The sequence below is a fragment of the Podarcis melisellensis genome (assembly GCF_964234715.1).
Source record: "Podarcis melisellensis genome assembly, chromosome: 1".
NCBI classification, from domain to species: Eukaryota; Metazoa; Chordata; class Lepidosauria; order Squamata; family Lacertidae; genus Podarcis; species Podarcis melisellensis.
In genome coordinates this window covers 133,503,570-133,520,748 of record NC_138528.1, presented here as the reverse complement: position 1 = coordinate 133,520,748, position 17,179 = coordinate 133,503,570, and the positions used below count along the sequence as shown (strand labels likewise).

Genomic DNA, 17,179 nt, shown 5'->3' with positions numbered 1-17,179 from the left:
TTGAATAAAAATTCCCTATGCTAATTTATATGATTATATGCAAATTTAGAAATAATTACTATAATTTACTATAATTTGGATAGAAATTTGAAGCATCTCACCACAGAGGGAAGGACTGTGACCAGGTGACCTGTATGTTTGTGCAGTCTGCAGTCCAGACATGTTCTTCATGGGCAACATCAAGATCCTTCCTTCATTGGGTTCTCTGCCTTTAAAGTGCACTTGGATCAGACAGTCCCTTCAACTAGAGGACATATTCAAGTAGAGGACTGTTCTTTGAGTCCTTCCAATACCGAGCTGCCCTTTGTAAAGTAGGACCTCTTGGTCACCTTACTCTCCTCAGATGGTGTGTCACCTTCTGAAGTCAAGCTTTCTCCATTCAGAACATGCCAGAGGTATCTCCATCCGTTCTCCATCCGTCAAGGATTGTTAGCCTTCAGCTGTCCACCCAGAGCCATTAAGATTCTTTCATCCAGTTCCCAAACTCTGGTGCAGCACTGATTGCCTCAGGGCAAACCCAATAGTGTGTAGCAAAAACAACACAAGAGCCTTAAAGGCATAAGCTTTCATTGACTAGATGAAGTAGGTTATAACCCATAAACGTTTATAACACAGTAAATCAGTAAGTCTTCAAGGGGCCATAAAACTCTTTGCTGTATATTCCCATCTACTAATTATCTGCTCCACTCTAGCTGGATGTTCTGCTGAAATCTGCATCATGATATTTATTTAAGACAATTGTGCTCTGCCATTCCATTTATTAAAAAAAACCCTCACAGGACAATTTAGAAAAGTTTATTTAAAATACACATAAATAAAGACAGATTGAAAAAGACTAACGGTTGCCTTTAGCTATCTTTTACTCACAGCAGACCCACTGAAATTAATGACCATTTCAATGGGTCGACTCTGAGTAAATGTTAGCTGAATTCAACTCTAAATCAGTAGTGCAGAATAAAACCCAGCGATCCGGGGGAATGGCCTAACCTTTTCCCAGCATAGGGAAGGAGTTGCCAGGCGGTGGCACAACTGAAGGAAAAGATCCTCTCTGCAGCAAACGTTCACCTGAGCTTAGGTGGCAGGAGAAGCCAGAAAAGCATCTGTTGGCCCAGAGTAATCTGTGCCTTTCAGGGGAGCATGCAGCTCCGCCACTGAGTAGAGGCTTTGATCCTGTAGGTGCAGGTGCCTCTTTGTAAGTGGCTTTCCTTCACTTCCTTCTGCACTGCACAGGATCAGATCCTCCCATTGAGCAGCTGTAAGAAGCAGCAGGTGGTAAGTGGAAGGATCTGATCCTGAGGGGCGCTTGTTGTGAGCGGCTTGCTTCCCTTGCATGAAGAGGAGTCACTTGTGAAAGAGCAGCGTCACACAGGATCAGACACCTTAACTGGTAAGCGGGAGGTTCCCATCTTGCTAAGTGGCCCTCGCCATCATGTTTTTAAACTAAAATTTAACCTTATGTTACAATGGGGTTTAAAAAAGTTATCCAGGGTGGGGCACCACATGATAGAATGACTTGATCCTGGGAGCACAGATCAGGCCCCCATGGCAGACCACAGCACTGATTTGCTTCCTCTGTTTTAACAAGTAAATTTGTATTCATTACCAACTCAGCCATGCTTCAATACTGCACAGCTCCAGCATCCATGGGGTCATATATCTATTAGCTCTATCAGGTTACAGCATTTGTGGGACTAGCCAGTTCTTGTTTAGGGGTTCCCTTGAAGTGGAACCTTGATGGGCCACCGCTCAAGTCACCTACAGGTTGATGTTTGGCCAAAAGGGGGTGTTATTGTGGGGAGAGACATAAAAGGCACACACTGAGCTAGTTCTCCCATACATGGCTCAATAATCTCTTATTCTCCAGAGCTTCAAAAGTTGGGCTCCAAATTGGATGTGAAGTCAATGTAAACCAGATGTAATCATGCCCGTATCTCTCTGGCCTTCCAAACCCAAAGAACATCTGCTTGCTGGTGAGTGCAATTAATTAGCTGCATGGGAAGATTGTTATTTTTAAGACATCATGTGAGGGGTCAGAAGGGTAAAACTGAAGTCTGAAAAAGGCAGACCTTGTAAAGAAAAGTTAGTAAGGTGCTTCCGGGCAAACTCTTGGCGATAAACATCCAATTAATGTATGAGGGGTAGGGAGTTTCCATGCACAGCAGTTGAAATATCATAACATATTGAGATCTGATCCAAAAAAATTAAAAATTAAAAAGCACAGCCTATTTGCTAGGGGATTCCTTCAACAGATTAAACTCCAGGAGGTCTGATGTTTATGCAATTTTCTTATTTATTCTCCCAACTTCTGCAATATGTAGTTCACATTTTGAGAACCTAATTAGCTGACAGCTTGCTCCAGAATACTAATAAGAGAATGGCCACATGTGCCAAGCTGAATCATCCATTACACTTTGCATCAAAAATATTATAATGAAGTTTGAAAGGCTATCAACATATTTCCAGAAGGGTATCAGCTGCAAGTTTGGAACCAAAGTTTGTGTTTGATCAGGTGATCTTTGGAGTGGCAGCTGAGGCCCTTCTATTCTGTCCAGCTTGAAATGGGATGAAACAATTGTAAAAAAAACAAAACAAGGGGAAAACAGCATAGCCATCTAGCACAGGGGACAAGAGAACCCAACTGCCAGTATCTGGAAAGTTTCTCTCAGATTAAAATACCTACTGTACTTACAAGACTGCCACTTCTACAGCCTGTTTTTACGGACATTCTCATGCCACTGGATCTTCAGCAAAGGAAAAGATATGTTTTGTGGGTTGTGCTGTCTGGACTCTTTGGTTTTGTCTTTACAGTGGGATTAGACTCTTCTGAAGGGTATTGTTTTATCACAACAGGTGGTCTTGGCAACCCACGGTGCTTACAATGGAAGTCCTTACCTACACACATCACTTTCCTATTTTGGTTCTTGGAGAATTTATAGATTTATGAATTCATAGAAACCCACAGTTGAGATGTAGCACATTAATAATATGACAGATTCTGATGATGATGATGATGATGATGAGAACAGCACTTTAAAAATTGCAAAACACAGCACAAAGACTCTGGTCCATGCCAAATGGCTTACAATCCGGTGGAATGGCTGTTGAAGGAACTATGAATCAAACAGGCAGAGTCCTGAGTGGAGAGCCACCTAGATTATGTTACTATCACTAGTGCAGGTGCTTAAGTTGGGATAGACACAGATTCAGCAGGTAGGTGAGGGGAACCATGGTTAAAATATCTGAGTAGGGTCCCTTTCAGTTCAGTGAATGCTTACAGTTGTTTGTGGCCCCCTTCTTATGAAGCACACACACACACACTTAGGGTGGTAAGATGAAAAAGGTTACTAACATACGGGTGGTGTGTGTCCTCTATATAGCCCAGGAAATCCATATTGTGTAGAGCTCAGTAAGAAAAAGATACTTGAGAATCTGAATTTGGTACAGTGCATCAGATGCTATGCATTGCTTGAAGAAAAAGTCAACCTTGACTCCTCGTTTGAAGAATGAATCTCCTTCCTGCATAGTAAGGCTCTTCAGCCGAACACATATAAATAAGTCATAGAATCATAGAATCATAGAGTTGGAAGAGACCACAAGGGCCATCGAGTCCAACCCCCTGCCAAGCAGGAAACACCATCAGAGCACTCCTGACATATGGCTGTCAAGCCTTAAAGACCTCCAAAGAAGGAGACTCCACCACACTCCTTGGCAGCAAATTCCACGGTCGAACAACTCTTACTGTCAGGAAGTTCTTCCTAATGTTTCGGTGGAATCTTCTTTCTTGTAGTTTGGATCCATTGCTCCGTGTCCGCTTCTCTGGAGCAGCAGAAAACAACCTTTTTAAGACATTCTCTGGAGCAGCAGAAAACAACCTTTTTAAGACATCATGTGAGGGGTCAGAAGGGTAAAACTGAAGTCTGAAAAAGGCAGACCTTGTAAAGAAAAGTTAGTAAGGTGCTTCCGGGCAAACTCTTGGCGATAAACATCCAATTAATGTATGAGGGGTAGGGAGTTTCCATGCACAGCAGTGACATTGTTTTATATATGTGACATCCTTTTATATATTGGAACATGGCTATCATATCACCCCTTAACCTCCTCTTCTCCAGGCTAAACATGCCCAGCTTCCTTAGCCGTTCCTCATAAGGCATCGTTTCCAGGCCTTTGACCATTTTGAATTGAATTTTAAAAAGAAAAAGAAAAAGAAAAAGGTTTACTAGGACAGGCTTTTCTCCTTAAAGGCAGAAGATTCTAAGAAAGCAAGCTGGCATCATCATTATTCTCCACACTGAATGAGATGTCTTACAGACAAAAGACAAAGAGGGTGATATTGCCATGAAGAACACATGCTTGAAATTTTATTTCATAATTACAGCAATTACTCCTGCAATGAATAGGGTGGACGAGATAAAGGGAATTCATATGCTAAGCGGAGAGGCACCTTTGGCTACAGACATTAGTACATTCAAAAATAAGCCCAACTGAATTCGGTGACACTTACAGCTGAAGACTAGAATATATATAATGGCTGAAGGCCAGAGGAACTTGAATCAGATTTAGTAGAACAAGGCAGGTCGGGTTTATTCTGGAGTTTAAGAAGGAGCCACACAGTCATGTACATCAAGCCAAACAGCACATCTCCCTAGCCATGTTTGGTGGTCAGCCAATGGCTTGATAAAACTATGTGTGTCTTGCCCAGGACTGCGAGAACAAGGAAAAGAGACTATATTTGTCTTGAAGGTTCTTAAATTGTGTAGGCCTGACTTATAGGAAGTATATCACAGTGCTCCATGCATTTTTCTAAACACAACCCTGCCAAAATTACAATGTGAGCACTTTGTAGTGAAATACCATCATTCAGACAAAACGGACATGTACTGATTATTATACATAGATGTTTTATGTACAAATATGGGGTGTGATGTAGGTACTGCCATGGAAATATTAATTTCAGAAATACAACTAAATTAGAGTTCTACAGATCCGTATAATCCCCAAGCCACTTGCACTTACTTACAGAGAAGACATTTTGTTCAGCTTGCAATCTGCACTTCCCGAAACAATAAGGCAGTGAAAATGCAGCTAAGCTACTCTTTGAAAATGTGCACATCTCGAGGCAAACAATCTGTACAGAAAAATGTGCATTTGGGGAAAAGTGTGCATAACAAGATTTGAGTGGAAAGTGTGAAAACAACATACTAGAAATATAGTAGCAAAAATTGTTTGAGAAAATGTATATATTTGGCAATATTGCATACAAAAAGGTATGTTTTGGGAAAGATTGCACAGTAAAATGCTGAATTTTTGTGGAGACTGTTTTGGGAGAGGGAATAACAAAATTATGTGGAAATGGGGTAAACTGGACTTAAGACTGGAAAAATGAGAAAATGAGAGAAACTGGAATTGACAGATTCGTGCATCCCTACTTGCACTTCTGCAATGCTTCTGAATTCAATAGCATTATTCCTGAGTTAGGCACTTGAAGGTTCAGAATAAGCATGCATCAGTATCTCTTGGGACCTCCTCATGCTCAGACAAGGTGAAGCATTTTGAATTGTAATGTAAACTGTCTCCCACATCTCATGTTTTAGAGCCTTGCCTGAAAGGATCTTTGAACTATTTTGAAGAGAGAAGGGACCAATGAGATCAATGAACTCAAATGAAAATAACAAATCTATGTCTTTGTTTTCCTGAAGCCACAGGCACTTATTTTCTCTGAACCTTCACATGGCAGCAGAGATAACATTTTCAGGAAAGACCCCACTTTCAAGAGACACAGTCTGTCACACAGTCCAATGGAAATGCAGAATCTGAACTGCCTTGATTTCCCTCAATTGTGCTACTGCCAAATATTTTTGTTGCATCATTCAAGAAGGGGTGTGGGGAAGGGGACCAATCCTGTTTCCAAATACTGATGTTTTATACAGTAAGTGATGCTCCTCTGCAAAATCCATCCTTGAGCTCTACTCTTAGATTCTACCCATTTTCATTGCTAGCATTACAGGTAGCATTATGTACAGGTAGCATTACTCTTGGGGTAAAAAGGGGGGAGGGGAACCCACCAAGTGCCAGAAAATGAACTTCATTTCTCGGGCCACAAAATACACTGGAGGGTTTTACACCACTCCCTTTCCCCATGTAGCCTCAAACTGACTTAGCCCTATTCCTGCATTTGGCTAAAAATATTGTTATAGGTGCTGTCAGTGACAGGCCATTGATGGTTAGGTTGTGGCTGGCGAATAGTCCTAAACTTGCTGTGTGCTGTTTCATCAACAGGAATTAGTGACAGCAGAGGGGCTCCAGACTACCGGGGATGTTTAGTGCACTTGGCAAAGAAGAGCATGTTGCACTTTGAGTCAAGACAAAGAGAATTCATGCACGCAGAGGGTGTCTAGCTGGGGTGCATACTTCGACAGGCTGCTTAAATTTGCTTTTTAGGAATCTGATTCTGGCTATGCAATCTGCGTATTGGAGTAGTTTTGCCTTTAGTATGCTCTACTTGCATATTTGTAACTAAATATTTATAAACATCACAAAATTCACCTGAAATATCCCGTGCTCTCTGATCCAAAGGAAACTAAATCCTGTTATGTCAAGACTAGTATGCAAGATTATAATGGCAATATCCATTATAGAATAATAAAGATCAACTAATGGCAGAAATTACAACAGACAGCAATGCCATAATGAAGCAGGCATGCGTTCACAGCCCTGTGAGAACAGGGGCTTAGGGATTTGGTCCAGCAGATTTAGCACTGAAGAACTGCTAGTGATTCATAACACTTTGACCTCTCAGTTTCCTGAAAAATTGGAATACATATTGATATTGTGTGTTACACTGTGCAGAACTGCAACTATAAACTGCCAGTTAATGATGGTTTTAGAGAAGTAGAACACCCAACAGTGATTTAAATTTAAGAATGCCTCTTTATGCTAAGGAAAAATCCATTGGTACACAAACAAGTATCATATTCAGATGATTACTCTGGTAAATGTATCTGTGATTCAACTCCCAGAGTGACAATTAAAAAGTGCCTAACATCCTAGCTATGACAGCAACAATATTTAATAAATCAAGCAGGTAATTTCCATTCAGGAGCAGGTAACCCTGGAAAATGCTGATGTGATGTAATCTTACACCACAAAGGGCCTAATTTACTTAGACTAGAATTAAGCTTGTTAAGAAAATTAGATTCTTTTTTTCTAATTGGCTTGAAATTGAGTGACCTTTTTATGAAACCTGAAGGCCAGTTTACTTAAAGGATGTGTGAGTCTCTGTGTGGTGATGTGCTGTTATCATCTGCCTGTAGCTGGTATCATCCCTTTGCTACAATTAATCATTTCCCCCCTCTTAACATCTCATAGGCACATTGAGCTGACACCATAAGGAAGAATGATAAATGACAGTGAATGTGTGATAATGACTTCACACGTGCACTCTTGTGATAGCTACAATTTTATCACAAAAACTGTAAATGCTGTCATACAAATTGACAATATGAATCACTCCCAATTGTTTCAGCCTGGCAGGAGAACTTAGCTCCCAGGCAAAGCTCTAGAGGGCTTGGTCCTCATACTCTCTGTTGACACTAACGCTACAGCTCTTGTATCTAACATTTTATCTTCTGTTGCCTGTCTTTTACACAGGCAAAACGGTCTTTGCATGAGGGTAGGAATGGACACAAATGGGAGAATTGAAAATACTGTAGTACTTCATTCTACCAGAACACCTTATAGTACGCTTTAAAGCCCAGGATCACCCCCAAAAAAGTTCTTAAATGAAGATTCCATCATATAACATCTGAATTAGATTGTATTAGTAAATTTGACACTGTGGAACTTTGTATACTGCTCTTCGTCCAAAGATCACAGGATGGTTTACAACATAAAAATACAAAATGGGAACACAAACCGCATAACAATAACCAACAAACAAAAACCAAATCAATAGCCCTGTTCCTACAAACACACAATAGATAGTTTAATCAGCCAAAGGCCCAGTTTTAGAAAATGAGCACACACTTGACATGGTGGGTGCCCTTTGCAGGATCGTGTGTGGTGCTACCGTTCCCAAGGAGGTTCCTGGCTTGCCTCTCAGTGTTCATTTTTGGAGGTTCACGCCCAGCCTCAGTAATCAAGCTTTTTGCTGGGAGGTGGGGCCAGCCCCATTTAGAAATAGGGGGTGGAGCCAACAATAGCAAGGCAGTCGGCTGTGGAGATTCACCCTCCCTACCCTCCCTTTGTTTAATGTTTCTTTTTTGCATGTTTGTTTAGTGGGCGCTGCTACGGTCTTTGACTGGTTGCTGTTGAAGGACCGGGAAGAAATCTTCCTGCATTGGCAGGTTTTGTCTTCCCTGCAGCAATTCGTCACAACTTTGGCAGTTATGGCCTTGGACGGAATCCGTTAGTCTTTTCTTCCCTATATTGGGGTGTGTGTGTGTGTGTGTGAAGTGGTGATTCAGCCCCGCACGGCGGAGATTCCAGGGTCCCCCTCTTAAAGGGGTTATATAATGGGTGTCACTGGCCATACACTGAAAGGTCGTCAATGAACTACCCTGTGTGCGGGGATATGGGCTGGGCTGCCTGCTACACTTACGTCTTGCAGTGCACCCCCATTTCCCATTTACCCTGATGAGCCCCAGTTCCCCCCAGCTGGGGGGCTGGGAGGGATACATGCCCAAGGCCTAAGCCAAGGTCTTCCTACATTTGGAAGCTTAATAAAGTTGTGGCCTAATTTTAATTCCATATAACGTTGTCAGAGTCTTTATTCCTTCCTTATGATCTCTGGGGGCCTGGGCTGCCGCCGCCTGGTCACGCAAATGTTTTTGCTGGTGCCTAAAGACATGCAGTGAAGGTGCCAGGCAAGCCTTCCTGGGAAGAGCCACCAAGAAAAGGCCCCTTCTTGTGCTGCTACCCTCTGGACTTCACATGGAAGAGGCACATGAAGAAGAGCCACAGGTGGCATGATTGCAGGGTCCGGGTCAGTTTTAAGGAATCTTGGGAGTAGCCGTCTCATTATAGAAAGTAATTGTCCTCCCTCTGTAAGTTGTCATTCACAGTATTGATCTATTCACTTGTGCTCTGCATTGTACTTTGACACACTTACCACTATCTCATGTACTGCTTGCCATTTTGTCTTCTATTTATACAAAGAAAGCCCCGTCTTCTCCATTTACACTCAATATATACTCACTCAGTTCAAATTCTACTGATCAAGTGAAAGTCTTCATTTTCTGATGAAGTAGGTTCTGGGCACAAGTTTAAGATGGCACAAGTCATTTTGTTGTGTTTCATTAGGAAATGTCTGAATGGAATTTAGGCCCTGATCCAAGTATGATCTAGCTGAATCCAACTGCATGCACTGGTAATTTAAACAAATAATTAGCTATCACACTAAATTAATATAATGGTAAATGACTATATTTTGGTTGGAATACACCCCCCTGTGATTAAGGTCTCTCATCCCCAGATTTGAACCACATCCTTATGAGCTCTCTTAAATCAAATATAAGCTTCTACAAGCTTCCCAATGGGAACTCCATGGAAAAAAGAAGACATAACTCTCCCACTTTCCCTATGGGGCTTTCTACCAACTGCCTTGTGGAAGGGATTCCAGAAGAGAGGCAGCAGCAAGTGAAGGGAACAGATCCTGTTCCAGCTGGATGGTCTCCCATTCGCCAACAGGGCCAATTGTTACCGGCTAAACTGTGGGACACAGGTGGCGCTGTGGATAAAAGCCTCAGCGCCTAGGACTTGCTGATCGAAAGGTCGGCGGTTCGAATCCCTGCGGCGGGGTGCGCTCCCGCTGCTCGGTCCCAGCGCCTGCCAACCTAGCAGTTCGAAAGCACCTCCGGGTGCAAGTAGATAAATAGGGACCGCTTACCAGTGGGAAGGTAAATGGCGTTTCCGTGTGCAGCTCTGGCTCGCCAGAGCAGCGATGTCACGCTGGCCACGTGACCCGGAAGTGTCTCCGGACAGCGCTGGCCCCTGGCCTCTTAAGTGAGATGGGCGCACAACCCCAGAGTCTGGCAAGACTGGCCCGTACGGGAAGGGGTACCTTTACCTTACTAAACTGTGGGAAGGATCCTGCTGCATTGCTGAGTTTTGATACTGTTCTGATTTTACCAAAGCATATTCAAGTTACTTGTAAGCTGCCTTGGAATGATTTTTATCTTGAAAGAAAGTATGTAAATACTGTAATTATAACAAAGAAAGCTTGCTGGATCTGGGGATGGAAAGAATAAAAGGAAACTGTGAGTCTGAAAGACACCATAAGACTCAGGTCTGAAGATCAAGGGAAGAGAAGAAGTTGACTTATTTCTATGCTTCACCTTTGTGTCTAATCTTGAGAAGGGCAAAATATTTTCATCAGCAAATCCCAACTCTGATCTGGAGAGCATACTTAGGATATATGATTGGCTTTTTGCCAGATTCTGAAATTACAAGGCTGGCTTAAATAGAAAATATATCATCAGGCAAAAATCACAGTGCCACTCACAGAGCCATCGCCCTTCAAATGTCCACTTCCAGCCCATCTGTTGAAGACAATAAAATTTCATTCTTGCTGAAAGTGTAAACCATTTCTGATAAAGACAGATTGGTTCACTGGAATGTAAAAGCTCCTTTAGATGCAAAAGTGAATATGCTTTCAGTGCTGAGCGAGGTTTGTAGCCCAGTGCAAGGCCCTGAAACCCCAAACATTTTGCAGCTACACACTAGTGACCTATTTAGGATTCATGTTATAGTGATAACCTTGATTCGGATAATGCATCCTTTGCTCCAGCACCTGTCACAGCTATTACCTTCTTGTCTTGCCAAGATTTCTAGGGGGATGAATGTTCTCCTGGGGAGGGGAAGGAAAATAATCTATCAAAGTGCCAGGACTTGTCATTAAAAAGAAATGGAGAAATAACAACAAAAAATTAGGGGGGAAACACTTAACACTTCTGAAGACCCTGCCAAAAATCTTTCTAACCTAAGACCTCACAACTTTTGCATCAAGAGATGAAATTAAGATGGACATAAAAATCAGGTTTCAATACAAATTTTACTCAAGCAGTCCAAATTTTCTTTTTAAATCCAAAATGCAGCTATTTTTGCAGTCAAGCATAACAATAATAAATTATCTATTCAACTCATGATTAAAAGCAGGGGAGACCCCATTGATGGGCAAAGTGGGTCATAGCCCTGCCAGGATTCTAAAACTTCCCTCACAATAATATAATTGAAAGGGACTCCAATAATCATCTAGTCCAACCACTTTCAATGCAGGAAATTCAGCTAAAGCACCCATAACAGATGGCCTCCAAGGACGGAGAGCTCACAATCTACCGAGGGAGTTTGTCCACTGTCAAACAGCTCTTACTGCCAGAAAGTTCTTCCTGATGCTTAGTTGGAATCTGTTTTCTTGTAACTTGAAGCCATTGGCCCAAGTCCTACCCTCTAGTCTCCAAGCTTTTTCCTGTCACATTTGCAGTGACATAGAGCAGAGGTTGGCAACCTAAGCCCTGTGGACCAGATGCGGCCCAATCGCCTTCTCAACCCGCCCCACGGATGGTCTGGGAATCAGCATGTTTTTACATGAGTAAAATGTAAAAAGCATCTCAGGGTCATTTGTGGGGCCTGCCTGCTGTTTTTACATGCGTAGAATGTGGGCTTTTATTTAAAAACCATCTCAGGGTTATTTGTGGGGCATAGGAATTCGTTCATTCCCCCCCCAAAAAAAAATAGTCCAGCCCACCAAATGGTCTGAGGGATGGTGGACCAGCCCACAACTGAAAAAGGTTGCTGACCCCTGACCTAGAGGCTTTTTGGATCCTTCTGTCCATCTCCTCTTCTTAATCAATCAAGAAAACCACTAGCAGCTGATGCCACCCCCCCAGTCTCCAGGGAGGAAAACCACTTTTTAAAAACCCCAAATATGAAACTCTCTCACATAGAAATGGCTTGGGGTAGGACAGGAACAATCACCATCCTTTTCCAAGCCTTTGCAGCTAAAGCAGAACATGCCTCAAACACACACACACACACACACAAATCATCATCATCATCAGCAGCAGCAGCAGCAACTCATCAACACAGAGCACTGGCTCCAGAACCTTGATCATTTGGGGTGCTTTTTCTGCACCTTTCCCAGCAGCTCTACAATGTCCTTTTTGAGGCACAACAACCAGAACTGTACACAGCATTCCAGGTGTGGTCACAACACTGATTTGTAGAAAGGCATTTCAATATTGGCAGCTTTATTTTCATTCCCTTTTCCAATTATCTATGGCATAGCACTTACATTTCCCTCCACAGCTGCCGCACACTGTGCTGATGTTTTTATTAAGCTGCCCACCACCAGTCTGCTAGAAAAATACTCATTGGACTATAGATGGTATAAGATTTTATTTTTTGCCAAATGTACACAGCATTTTATGCTTACTTGCATAGAACTGCATTTGCCATTTGACCTGTTTTGGAGAGATTGTTCTGGAGAACCTCACAATTGTTTTTTGGTTTGATTTTGATGACTATGAAAAAAGATTAATGCCATCAACAAATGTGGCTGCAATTCTAATACAGAAATTGTTGTTGCATGGGATATGATGGCTGGAACCAAGGAGCAACTATTACAAACATATCAAACTGCAGTCTCATGATAAAACAAAGCTTCGGTGCTTATGTAAAATATTATTAAAGTCAAGGAACCTTTGTATGGTGCTATATGGCACCTGAGGAGGAAGAGAGAGAGATGGAGGAACGTTCAGGTTACCACCCCTGAACCCTTTCTTGAAGGCTGGTTGGTTCTACATAACAGTATCATACAAAGTCCTATATCTCTCTACCTATCTGAGTCACAGTTTCGATTTCTTCATTTTAAAAGGCCAGAATAAGATGAGAGCCCTTTGAAGCATTTTGCAGAATGCATCAATAACATGCTCAAAAAAGGGAGAGAATGTTCACTTGCTTCTCCCCCCCCCCCGCCCCTAATCTTCTTCTCATATCATTTCTGTACTTTTACTTTAGCATACCAGTATTGGTCTTCTCATCTATACCCACAACACACAGTGCTGGTTTGAAGTAGAGGTGGATTCACACCTTACTTCTAACAAAGCAGCAGATGTTATTTATTTATGAAGAATGCTTTAGAAGCAATTCAAAGTTAATAATAATTCAGAAACAGATTGCTACAAACACAGATGCTGACAGCAGTTTGAGGGACAGCTCCATTCCTTTCAAGACAGTACCAAACAAAGTGGTCCAAGTGGTCCTCTTCTCCACTCAGCTATACCCTCCTTGAGAGTTTTGGTCTGACTGGAACATGTTCCTGAACTCTGGTGGCTCTTGGCTGCCAGGATGGATAGACTGAGTGTATGACTTGGTGTAGAAAATAGCCTTCTTTGCCAAGGTAACGATTTGCATTGATTGTTCTACCAACCTTCTCCCATCTCTGCTTTGCACGCAAAAGGTCCCAGACTCAGTCCCCAGGTGGGGTGGGAAGGTATTCCTGTATGAAGCTGCTGTCAGTCAGTGTAGACAATACTGAGGTAGATGTAATTATTGTTGCTATTGTGATCTTTATTTGTACCCCATCTTTTTCTCTGATGGCACTCAAGACAGACCACTGTCTGATTCAGCATAATGCTGCTTCCTGTGATGTATGTGACCCTTGGGCTGGTCATGTGTGCATTGGTAATACAGAGGTAGAAAAAGGTGCCAATGAACTGAAGGGACAGAAAGATGTGACAAACTATGGATGCATAACATGGTGGATTTTTACAAAACCTGAAAATTAAAATGCAGGAACAATGGAGATTTCCTAATGCACTGGCTCCACTTCAGAAACAATGCAGGTCAATTCAAAACTCCAAAAATCCAGAGAGAAGTTTGACTGATGAGAATTTTCTAAGCACAATTTTCCAATGTACCGAGCTTGTCCATCTATTCAAAACCAAAGTGTAAAAGCTTTCACTTCTTGTGAGAAATGGGTATGTTCAGGAAGAGGGAATCTGACAAAATGGAATTGGTTGTTACAGTCAACAGTGAAGGCCACGTTACTGCTCTGTGGAATAAAAGGTAACGAAAAAGATGACACATTATGAAAATTCAAGATGCGTATGGTTCAAGGGGGAAACATGCCAGAAAGCAAAAACCTGCCAAAAAGAAGCATTTCCAAGCCCGATATATTTCAGTGAGCATGTATGCTTTTGTCCATTTAAGTCAATTCACTTTTAAATCAACTGACTTTGCCTCGATCATGTTTCTGCAAACTAGAAAGGGACTATCCAGGAAGTATTCCATACTTTAAAAGGTCCTTTAACCCCCTCTAGCTCACCATATCCTTATAAAGGGGTAGTTCCTCCTTTTTTGACTTGCTCATGGGAGACTCATTATTTACACATTGCTGGCAGTTCTGTTGTACCCAAGGGTTTTACTGAGCGATTTGTAACATTCTAGCCCCGCTTTGCTTACATTGACCATGCACAATAACCAGTCTATATTAAATTAGGCACAGGGACGCGGACTTATAAAAAATATTGGGGGGGCCCGGGAAAGCTCATGAATAATAAATAAGCTCATGAATATGCAAATAAAGTGGCGCCTCCTCCTCGTGAGCGAATAGGGGAGAGCGTGCTGCGCCTATTAATCAGCTCCAAAGGAAATTGGGTGGAGCTTTTGCTCGGGAGGGAGGGCAGGAGGCATGCAGCCCGCCCCTCCCTGTGCATTTTGGGCTGGGGGAGGGGCGGCGATGGCGCTCTGCTGGAGGGGCGCCGGAGATTATTGGGGGGGCGGAGCCCCCCCAAACGAATTTTTGAGGGGGCTCGGGCCCCCTCAAGCCCCATGGAGTCGGCGCCTATGATTAGGCACCATCGGGGGGGGGGAGAAAGCAGTTTTTCTTTCTCAGTTAGTTAGGGGCACAGCCAGACATGATTCAATTTTCTTTTTTTTATTAACACCATTGATGGAGCCCTGAAGAGGAAAATTCTGTTTCCAGTGAAAAAGTAAGAACTGAAACATTTGAGGAACCAGATGTTCTAAAAAAAAATACTTGTAAAACTCCTTAAACTGAAACCATCTGGCCCTCAGTGATTTGCCACTTGGAAGATCTGATATTGCATTCTCATTTCCCTCTGTTGATACCTCTACTTCAAAATTGAGCTTTCTGTTCCTCTGAGAGTCATGGGATATTAAGTTTCCCCAAGAAACATTGCATTTGTTCGATAATGGAATTTTCTGAAGGAGAATAAAGCTGTAAATAAAAATGAAAGAAGCCTCTTGTCATCCCGCCCCCTTTTCCTTACTTGACAGTTTAGGTCACTGTTAACTATTAAAGGAGTAGACGTGTCCCATGTAGGAAGTCTTTGGTCTCTGTTTATGGCTTCAGTTGCATATGTGAGACCTGTGCATATGGCATTTTTAATGCACAGTGGCAGGCGGGGAAGGAGTTGTTCCCAATGGCCCTGCCTGCTCTGTGTGTCCAATCTCTACACACCTGTGGGCATGTCTACATGGTGGTCTATGTGCATAGAAGGCTCAAGTTCACAATCAGCACACTGGGAATAAAGGCTTGCACAGATCCTGAATTGGGAGTCTCTTTACACAGACCACTGTGTAAACATACCTTAGGAAAAGTGGAGGTCAGGTACACTAGATTGTTGGGACATCCATTATAACCGTGATCCCCACCTGCATCCATAGAAAATATCTGTACAGGGTTTCAGAGATGAAGAATATTGCTCGCCTGCAAACTAATGAGTTTTATTTTTAAAAAATAAAAATAAATTAAGTGGTGTATAAATGTTATGAAATCTATCAATCCATTTTATGAAATCTATCCATCAGTGAACCTGAAAAAACTACGTGGTATATGCATGACACAGAAAATGAGATGCCCCCCACATACTCAAAAACTCCATTGGCATTACTGTTAGCTGCCAGGGGTAGAAATAGCCCTTCACTGGAAAGACACATCAGGCTTTGCCCCAGGGATGGATAGACAGAATCTGGCACGTAGCATTGTCAGGTAAACTTGTCCACCAACAGCCCACTTATCTTTCTGGAGGGGAGTCTCATCATCTACTGCACTCACAGTGGTGGTTAATCTCTTCTCTTCTCTCCACTCCTCTTCTCCCTCTGCCTTCCTCTCCCCTTGTTCTATACCACCCTTGAGGCTTTTGCATGCGCATATATATATTGCTTGCATTGACAATTCTTATCTCTTTCTTTCATGCATGTAGGGCAGAAGCAAATACATCCGATGTAACCTGTGAGAGGGACGCAGGTGGCGCTGTGGGTTAAAGCCTCAGCGCCTAGGACTTGCCGATCGAAAGGTCGGCGGTTTGAATCCCTGCGGTGGGGTGCGCTCCCGCTGCTCGGTCCCAGCGCCTGCCAACCTAGCAGTTCGAAAGCACCTCCGGGTGCAAGTAGATAAATAGGGACCGCTTACCAGCGGGAAGGTAAACGGCGTTTCCGTGTGTGGCTCTGGCTCGCCAGAGCAGCGATGTCACGCTGGCCACGTGACCTGGAAGTGTCTCCGGACAGCGCTGGCCCCTGGCCTCTTAAGTGAGATGGGCGCACAACCCCAGAGTCTGTCAAGACTGGCCCGTACGGGCAGGGGTACCTTTACCTTTACCTTTAACCTGTGAGAAAATGTATTTGTATTGAAAACCTAAACTTTTTCTGTTGGGGAGGGGAAGATTCCTCTGCACCTGGTCATATCATTCATTGGACAGAACATGGACTATATGCACACATAGCCCAATCTGTTCATTGATCACTCTTCAAAAAGCAAGAGAATAAAGGCTATATTATTTGGGTCTACAGACTCATTATATACGCTCATTGGACTCTACGTACATAGACCATACAGAACCAGAATCGACATTAACTGTGGTTCTGGAAAATGCCTTTTGTATTTTCCTCCATTTTGAATAGACAGTCTTCCTACTTCCATTGCATATAGTTTGCATTGCTGAATCATATTTTTCATTTTCTTTTTGCTCTTCCTCTTCTTTTTTGACATTATCATACAAAAGATAACTAGTTACGGCAACAAGTCAAACACCACTCAAATATCTTCAAGTGAAAATTTTCAGACCTCAATTTCCATACTACCTGTTCTTGAATTCACTATCAAAAAATTGATTTGACTCTGAAAACTGTCAGAAAACACTCGTATTTAGCAATATTGTCA

At 42.5% G+C, this 17,179-nt stretch overlaps 1 protein-coding gene across 4 annotated transcripts in view; it reads right to left on the bottom strand.

Annotated features, from left to right (window-relative positions):
- Nucleotides 1-17,179, bottom strand: part of ERBB4 (erb-b2 receptor tyrosine kinase 4) — a 779,780-nt gene that overhangs the window by 260,229 nt on the left and 502,372 nt on the right. The window contains exon 1 of one of the 4 annotated variants that reach the window (XM_081904444.1): nucleotides 2,690-2,772. The exons of the other annotated variants lie outside the window; for them this stretch is intronic. The gene's annotated coding sequence lies outside the window, so the exon portion shown is untranslated. Of the gene's footprint in view, nucleotides 1-2,689; nucleotides 2,773-17,179 lie in introns of those variants that run through there. 4 annotated transcript variants of the gene reach the window in all.